Source organism: Euprymna scolopes, unplaced genomic scaffold (assembly GCF_053919585.1).
Source record: "Euprymna scolopes isolate OS-2025 unplaced genomic scaffold, ASM5391958v1 sca578, whole genome shotgun sequence".
In the NCBI taxonomy this organism is placed as follows: domain Eukaryota; kingdom Metazoa; phylum Mollusca; class Cephalopoda; order Sepiida; family Sepiolidae; genus Euprymna; species Euprymna scolopes.
Window position 1 is genome coordinate 1 of NW_027633633.1, and position 7,500 is coordinate 7,500.

The 7,500-nt window shown below is 57.3% G+C and overlaps 1 non-coding gene and 1 pseudogene across 1 annotated transcript; both read right to left on the minus strand.

Annotated features, from left to right (window-relative positions):
• Nucleotides 1-809: 809 nt before the first annotated feature.
• Nucleotides 810-967, minus strand: LOC145275077 (5.8S ribosomal RNA). Its single transcript, XR_013867045.1, has one exon. It is a non-coding gene; the product is annotated as a 5.8S ribosomal RNA (ribosomal RNA).
• A 397-nt stretch (nucleotides 968-1,364) lies between these two features.
• On the minus strand, nucleotides 1,365-3,735 carry LOC145275084 (small subunit ribosomal RNA; annotated as a pseudogene).
• Between the last annotated feature and the right edge of the window lie 3,765 nt (nucleotides 3,736-7,500).

Genomic DNA, 7,500 nt, shown 5'->3' on the forward strand with positions numbered 1-7,500 from the left:
CCGATCGAGGGAACTCCGAACTATGCGAGACGAAAACGAACGGCTGCCTTCGATCCCATGCGCCACACGTCCCGAAGCCTTTAACTTGCGACGGGATTCGGCGTTGGGCTTCTCCCGGTTCACTCGCCGTTACTAAGGGAATCCCGGTTGGTTTCTTTTCCTCCGCTTAGCGATATGCTTAAGTTCAGCGGGTCGTCTCGTCCGAGCCGAGGGCGGCGGTTTTTAGTAGAGTGTGGTGTTTGGAGGAGAGGAATCTCGATCGGTACCCTCCGTGTGACGACGGCTGGCCGATATAGCGCCCGTCCGACCGAAAATGAAGAAGCCAACAATTAAAAAAAAGCGTGGGTCCTCCCCATCCGACGTTTGCGTTGCCTACGACGCGGCCACCTTTTTACGGTGCGACGGCCGTGCTCGTCGCGCTGCTCGAGGCGTCGCTGAGAGACACCTTCATGAGGCAGAGAGCGAGACGAGCAGGCGGCGCTTACGTCGGCAGTCGGTTAGGTCGGTACTTTTTTTTTGGTCTCCCTTCGGCTGCTTTCGGACAGACTCCTCCTGCTCCTCCTCCACAGTGTTTCTTCACGCGGTCGAAAAGGGAAAAGACTCCGCGGTCTGCCAGCGGGAGACGAAGGAGGAGGCCGGAGAGGGTTTTAAAAAAAAAAAAGACATTGAAAGGAGTCAATTCTTTTTTTATTTTTCTTCCCCCTCGTCACTCGCTCCTGCGACGTCCCGGTTACCACCGTGCCGAGGACCGGGCGGGCACGGGGACGGCAAGATGTCGTTTCGTTAACGGAGAAAGACATGTAACGTTCCGCCTCTCGACCGGACGTGGCCCCGAGACAAGGGATCTCGGGGCCGCAATGTGCGTTCGAGGTGTCGATGTTCACTGAGTCCTGCAATTCGCATCAGTTATCGCGGCTGGCCGCGCTCTTCATCGACGGACGAGCCGAGTGATCCCCCGTCCAGGGTTCAGCACTTGGTTTTTTTATATTAGTTTTTGTTTATATAGATTTAGTAGTGTGCGAGGAGGTCTGTGCGAGGAGGCGTGACGGCATTGCAATGTCGCGAGTAGTTTGTTTTTTTAGCTAGCGGCGGTGGCACAGCGGCTGCAAAAAAACAAAAAAACGATAAAGCGGCGACAAGGCAAAGAAGAAGCGGCCATCACTTGCGGTGGGCGAAAAAACAAACAGGTGGTAAGACGCGGAAGCAAGCAAGAAGAGCTGGGGCTTTAAAAACCTCCGCGTCACCACAAATCTATCTCTCGCTCCGCCTTTTATAGGTTTGTTTGCGCGCATTCGAGGCGTTGACGCCGACAGACAGAGGAGGTAGGCCGGAAAACAACAAACCAGTCTCGAACGGGAAAACGGTAATGATCCTTCCGCAGGTTCACCTACGGAAACCTTGTTACGACTTTTACTTCCTCTAAACGATCGGGTTCGGTCGTCTTCTCCAGGCATCGAACGCCGAGGCGTAGATGCACGAGTGTCGTGACGGACACGTCGCGCACTGCCCGGCGGCGTCGTCGGCCAGATCCGAGGACCTCACCGGACCGTTCGATCGGTAGTAGCGACGGGCGGTGTGTACAAAGGGCAGGGACGTGATCGACGCGGGCTGTTGACCCGCGCCTACCGGGAATTCCTCGTTCACGGGGTTGGTTACAGGCCCCGATCCCTATCACGGGAGGTGGTTCAGAGGTTTCCCAACCCTCTCGGGCCGGGGCGAAGTCCCCGCTGATACCTCCAGTGTAGCGCGCGTGCGGCCCCGGACATCTAAGGGCATCACAGACCTGTTATCGCTCCGCCTCGTGTGGCTTTCTGCCACCCGTCCCTCTAAGAAGTGCGTGAGAAAACCGACCCGGACCCGAGCGCCACGGAGGACGCCGAGCCCGCCGTAAAAATCACTGACATCGGCGCACTAGTTAGCAGGCCGGAGTCTCGTTCGTTATCGGAATCAACCAGACGGATCGCTCCACCAACTAAGAACGGCCATGCACCACCACCCACCGAATCGAGAAAGAGCTATCGATCTGTCAATCCTACCGGTGTCCGGACCGGGTGAGTTTTCCCGTGTTGAGTCAAATTAAGCCGCAGGCTCCACTCCTGGTGGTGCCCTTCCGTCAATTCCTTTAAGTTTCAGCTTTGCAACCATACTCCCCCCGGAACCGAACTCTGGTTTCCCGCAGGCTACCCGCCGGGTCATGGAAGCGAACGCCGGCGGATCGCCGGTCGGCATCGTTTACGGTCGGAACTACGACGGTATCTGATCGTCTTCGAACCTCCGACTTTCGCTCTTGATCGAGGAAAACGTGCTTGCCACACGCCATCGCTGCAGTTCGTCTTGCGACGATCCAAGAATTTCACCTCTAACGTCGCAATACGAGTGGCCCCGACCGCTCCCTTCGATCATTGCCTCGCCGTAGACGGAGACCGACAGACGTAGACGAGGCCCTCTTCCATCATTCCATGCTTATCGTATGCAAGCTTGAACAGCCCGCTCTGAGCACTCTAATTTTTTCAAAGTGAACGTACCGGCCGCCGCGGACACTCGGTTAAGAGCACCCTTGGAGGAGAAACCGCCGACCGCAACACGCGCGCAGACAAGACACGAAGCAGGGACTCGGAGCGGACCGGGGGGTTCAAAAAAAAAGAGGAACGCGCGGAAAGGGAGAGGGAGAGAAGCGCGGGGGTCAGAGTGCGGGGATGCGAATGAACGCACCCAAACACACACACGTAGCACCCCCCCGTTAGACTACTCCCGGAACCGAACCGACGACCACTTGTTTTTTTTTTCCCGGATCCCGATCACGACCTCCTCGTCCACCTCGCCGGCAGGACCGCGTGGCGGGTATGCTAGCGGTTGACACCGGCGGAAAGGGCCGGGAATGCGAACGGACGACCAAAGTCAACGACGGACGATGGCGCCGCCGCCCCGGGGCCGCTTGCGCGACCACGAACCCGAGTTCGGACTACGAGCTTTTTAACCGCAACAACTTTAATATACGCTACCGGAGCTGGAATTACCGCGGCTGCTGGCACCAGACTTGCCCTCCGGTTGGTCCTCGTTAACGGATTTGAAGTGTACTCATTCCGATCGCGGGGCCTCGACAGAGTCCCGCGTCGTTATTTTTCGTCACTACCTCCCCGTGCCGGGAGTGGGTAATTTGCGCGCCTGCTGCCTTCCTTGGATGTGGTAGCCGTTTCGCATGCTCCCTCTCCGGAATCGAACCCCGATTCCCCGTTACCCGTAGTAACCACGGTAGGCACTTAACCGACCGTCGACAGTTGATAGGGCGGACCCTCGAGAGACCCGTCGCCGGGCGTGAAAGCTCGTGCGATCGACCAGTGAGTTATCCAGAGTCACCAAAGCGGAGCGCGCCGCCCTATGAGCCCCGCCACCGAACGGACCCGCGAGCGGGAACGCCGACGACGGGAGGACGGAATGACGCGCATCGGTCTCAGTCTAATATGTAGCGCCGCGACCCGGAACGGCCGACGCGGGTGCCAGCGCGCGAGGCGTGGCGACGACGGCGCGCCGACCGATCGCGGCCTGTGTCACATGTATTAGCTCTAGAATTGCCACAGTTATCCATCGCCTCCGAGGAGGAATACGGTCCCGAGGATTAGGTCCGGTTCCTGAGCCATTCGCGGTTTCGCCCGTTCTAATGCGTGGCGTGAACTTACACTTGCATGGCTTAAGCTTTGAGACAAGCATATGACTACTGGCAGGATCAACCAGGTATCGTTGGAATTTGGGACTTTGTTTCGACAGAACGACAGACCGACCGACCGACCGACCGACATAAGACAGACAACTACAACGACGGGCACGTGTTTATTTATTTTTCGAGGGGGTTCGCCGTCAGAAGAAGCGCGCTGCCCGCGCTGATGGCCTCTTTTTTGTTTCTCCCCTGACTTGGACCGAGACCGAGACTCAAAGAACGAAAGCGACCAACGTCGACAACAACAACGACAACGGCACCCTTGACAGCGATACATACGACAAACGACAAGCAGCACGACGGCAGTGCACACGGACATCGAGGGTCAAGGTGCAGACTGAACTCGCCGAGGTCGTCGTCATCGTGGTCGCCATCGATTCCGTCTCGTCGTCGTCGTCGTCAACGTCCACGTCACAGCCGGCCGAGAAGAGAGAACAGACGACAGCGTCGACAACAACAACATCGACAACGGCACCCTTGACAGCGATACATACGACAAACGACAAACAGCACGACGGCAGTGCACACGGACATCGGAGGTCAAGGTGCAGACTGGAATCGTCGAGGTCGTCGTCATCGTGGTCGCCATCGATGCCGTCTCGTCGTCGTCGTCGTCGTCTTCGTCGTCGTCGTCGTCATCAACGTACCAACCGACCGAGACGAGAGAGCAAGCAACAACGTCGACAACAACAACGACAACGGCACCCTTGACAGCGATACATACGACAAACGACAAACAGCACGACGGCAGTGCACACGGACATCGGAGGTCAAGGTGCAGACTGAACTCGTCGAGGTCGTCGTCATCGTGGTCGCCATCGATGCCGTCTCGTCGTCGTCGTCGTCTCCGTCGTCGTCGTCGTCGTCGCCAACGTCAACGTCAACATCACAGCCGTCATCGGGGAGGAGCTGGACCAGGGCAGCGGCGGCGTAAATTTTCCCGTCACCTTCGTCGTCGCCTTCGTCGACCGACCGACCGACCGGCGTCGTGTTCGTGCTCGGAAAACCGAGGAGAGACAACGTGCACATGGCGCGTTCTCGCAAGCGGCTCCTCGGTCCGATTTTTTTGGGCGGCTTTTTCGAGCTTTTTTTTTTTTTTCTCACCCTTTCGTCCGTGCGACGGCGAACGTTAGGGGAAAAAAAAAAAAAAAAAAAAAACGACAACAACGCGGCGGACCGGGCGAACAACATCGTCGACACACACGACATTGACGACCGGTCCCCCTTTTCACAATCGCATCGAGATAAAAACGAACGAGTCCGATTCGAGCACCGAGTCGCGAGCGGGAGGACTGTCGGTGCAAGTATCGATCACTGACGTGAGCGCTTCGCCGGACAGAGGATGGCTCATCCGGCAGCCGTGCAAATCGACGGTATGGGAAGAACGAACAAGAAGAGCAACGACTTGATCGGCGGCTTGGGAACTGCGGACGGTGAAAACGGGTTAATCGACTGCGACCACGACTGCTCGATCGATCTTCTTTGGCGCTAACAAAGGTGGAGGTGGCGCAAGAAGGGACTAGCGCTATCACCGTCCACGTATCAGAAGATGCGGCGGCAGACGTCGACGCTTATGCGTTGTCGGACGAGAAGTCGCTGCAGCACGTGTACCGCGAGCGGGACGTCCAAGGTTTTGCCAGACGGAAAGAAATCGGGTGTCAGCGAACGTTCACACGGCTGTGAGATCGGACGCTGACAGGAGTAGGAGGCGGCAGGCAGGCGGCGGTTACGGCGGCGGCGCCTGCTGCTGCTCATCCTCCTGTTTGCTGCGGCGACTTCCAGGACGGGAGAGCATCGAACAACGTACGTATGGTTACAAGGGGATCAGGATCTACATAGTGCATCCCCCGCGGCTATTTTTGTTTGTTTGTTCGCTCGTTCGTTAATTCGTTCGTTCGTTCGTTCGTTCGTTACAATGTACGTTTTTCCGTTCGACGGCGGCAGAGAGCGGCGGCGTTTCTCCCTAATCCGGAGGATTTATCGGTCGCACAGCGATGGGTCGTTCGGCCGATCATCGAAAGATTCGCAGGTAGTGGTTGAATGGCAGAACGGCAGCAACAACAGCGGCGGCTGAGAGCGGCGAACGCTGAGGCGGAAGCAGAAGCTGCAGCAAACGTATCGGCTAAACATGGTGGACATAGATATGGCTGACGACGCGGGTACCACGACGACTATGGAACCAGGAAAAGGAGCCGTTAGTTGTTCCAACATATCGTTCGACACGTCGAGCAGCCCTAGGTCCACGGAGAAGCACACACACGTACCACGTATTATAACCTAACGACGATGAGCGGGCGCACGGTTGGCAGGAACGAAGGCGGCGGATCAAAACAAGTTGGAGCGCGGCGACAGCGATAACGGTGACAGCCCTAGGCGGCGGAGATGCCACTTTCTGACGCCTTTGCGACAAGCCCGTAGAGACGTTCCGGACCACCACGAGGCAAAGAGTCGCTGCTCCGACGAACCGACACACCAAAGTGTGCTTCCTACCGAACATGTTTTATAAAACTTTCAAACTGGAAAACCCCAGAAATGGTGTTGGTATTCGTCCAGACCCACCTCCGACACCTGAAAATGGTGGTCAAAAAAAACGTCGATTATACGAAGCGACATTTCTGGTCGGCGATTTTCCAGTTTTACGCCTACTGCCACATGGGGATGTCGGTAGGCGTCGCAAAGTGCCTTCTCGACGCCTAGGCACACCAGGACTTTGTCATTTTTTTCCCCCTCGACATTCCTGGTCCGGTCTATTCCGATTTTACACCTACCGCCATGTGGGGGTGGCAGTAGGCGTCGAAAAGTGCCTTCTCGACCGCTAGCGACACCACTACTTTATCGAGCTCTGGAGGCCCGCACACCGACCCGGGGGCCGCGGAGTCGACCCCGGGGGCCTCCTGGCGTCGCCGCCGCTCACTTGGACGCCTTCCGCAACCTGTGGTCCCGCTCGGGGCCGCCGGGAGCCTCGCCGACCTGACCGGTGTCGGTAGGCGTCTGGAAGCGCCCGGCCGACCTGGACGAGGTCCCCCTGGCCCCCGGGGGACACCCCTTAGTTGGATGGGGGTGCTGTCCCGGGCACACATGCAACCCGCGGCCGCCTACCGACAGCCCCCTTCGCTCGATCGCTACTCCTTTCCAACATATGTCGGAGAAGCCGGGCGGTTGTGAAACCCCAGAAATGGTGTTGGTATTCGTCCAGACCCACCTCCGACACCTGAAAATGGTGGTCAAAAAAAACGTCGATTATACGAAGCGACATTTCTGGTCGGCGATTTTCCAGTTTTGCGCCTACCGCCATGTGGGGGTGGCAGTAGGCGTCGAAAAGTGCCTTCTCGACCGCTAGCGACACCACTACTTTATCGAGCTCTGGAGGCCCGCACACCGACCCGGGGGCCGCGGAGTCGACCCCGGGGGCCTCCTGGCGTCGCCGCCGCTCACTTGGGACGCCTTCCGCAACCTGTGGTCCCGCTCGGGGCCGCCGGGAGCCTCGCCGACCTGACCGGTGTCGGTAGGCGTCAGTCAAACTTGCTTAAGAGGCAAAGCCTCCTCACACCTTAAGAGAGTCACAGTTAGTCCCGCCGTTTACCCGTGGTCGTCGTCGGGGGTGCCGGTCGGTGTGTTTCGGCGTGTTTCTTTCTTACTTTAGCTCGCTCCTATAAGCTAACTCAGCAGCCCTGCTAAAATCAATTTATCATTATTTTCAATCTATCGAAAATCTTAATTTATTATTATTTTCCAACTATCGAAAATCTTAATAGAGTTGGGGTTTTTTGTTTGTTTTTTTTTTT